Below are 1,172 nucleotides of genomic sequence, written 5' to 3' on the forward strand. Positions count from 1 at the left end.
TCTTGTTGCAATTGTATAGAGCCTTGGTGAAACCGCGCTGGAGTATTGTGAATAGTTTGGTTTCCTCATCTCAGGAAGGATATACTTGCCATAGAGGGAGTGAAACAGAGGGTCACCAGACTAATCCCTGGGATGGTGGGATTGTCTCATGAGGAAACTGGGCCTGTATTCCTTAAACTTTCGAAGAATGAGAGGTGATCTCATTGAAACTGACAAAATTCTAACAGGGCGTGATAGTGTGGGTGTCGACAGGATGTTTGCCCTGGTTGGTGAGTCTAAGACCAGGGGACATAGTCTCAGAATAAGGAGTAGGCCATTTAAAACTGAGATCGAGTTGAATTTCTACACTCAGACGGTGGTGAGTCATTAGAGTTCTGTACCCCAGAGAGCTGTGGCAGCTCAATCATTGAGCATGTTCAAGACAGAAATTGATAGAAATCTTGATACTCATGACATCAAGGGATATGGGGATAGCAGGGGAAAGGGGCATTGAGGTAGATAATCAGCCATGATCTAATTGAATGGTAGAGCAGGCTCAACGGGCTGAATGGCCTCCTCCGATGTTCCTCTGTTCCTAAGAGAGTTGGCGCCAGCGCGCAGCCCTGCTTTACCCCACTGCTGATCTTGAAAGTGTCTGATGTTGCTCCATTGTAACTGATGGAACTGTGCATGTTCTCGTGGAAAGAAGAAATGACGCCCAAGTGTTCAGGAGGGCAGGCAATGTTCCATGGCAGTTTGAAGAGTCCGTCTCTGCTAACAAGATCAAAGGCATTGGTGATGTCTTCCAGTGCATGTATGCCTCTGTGGTGCAATGGATAGCGTGTTGGACTTTTAAATAATGATTTAAAAAAATATTCAAAGGTTGTGGGTTCAAATCCCACCAGAGACAGAGGAACACGACGGAACAGAGAGTTCAGAAATGCGTCAAAAGCACAGACTCTGAGTCAGAGCAAGAGAGAGAGAAGCACAGCAAGAGTGACATCACAATGGAGAGTGAGAGCAGGGAAACAGAGAGCTGCTGGTGTGAGTTTGCAGGATTTGGTTCTTGCTTCGGTGCAGTGGAAGGAGCTGTTTGGTGAGGATCTGGTAAGCTGTGACATCACAGGCAGGCAGGTAGTTGATTGGTTTGGAAAAACCGACCTGTTTGATGAGTATCTGGTAAGTGATTAAGA

The 1,172-nt window shown here is 46.3% G+C and overlaps 1 non-coding gene across 1 annotated transcript; it reads left to right on the forward strand.

Moving 5' to 3' along the window:
* The first annotated feature begins 797 nt into the window (after window positions 1–797).
* trnak-uuu (transfer RNA lysine (anticodon UUU)) lies at window positions 798–889 on the forward strand. Its single transcript is given in 2 exon segments — window positions 798–834; window positions 854–889. It is a non-coding gene; the product is annotated as a tRNA-Lys (tRNA).
* Window positions 890–1,172: the final 283 nt, after the last annotated feature.

The sequence above is a fragment of the Heterodontus francisci genome, unplaced genomic scaffold (genome assembly GCF_036365525.1).
Source record: "Heterodontus francisci isolate sHetFra1 unplaced genomic scaffold, sHetFra1.hap1 HAP1_SCAFFOLD_102, whole genome shotgun sequence".
Taxonomy (NCBI): domain Eukaryota; kingdom Metazoa; phylum Chordata; class Chondrichthyes; order Heterodontiformes; family Heterodontidae; genus Heterodontus; species Heterodontus francisci.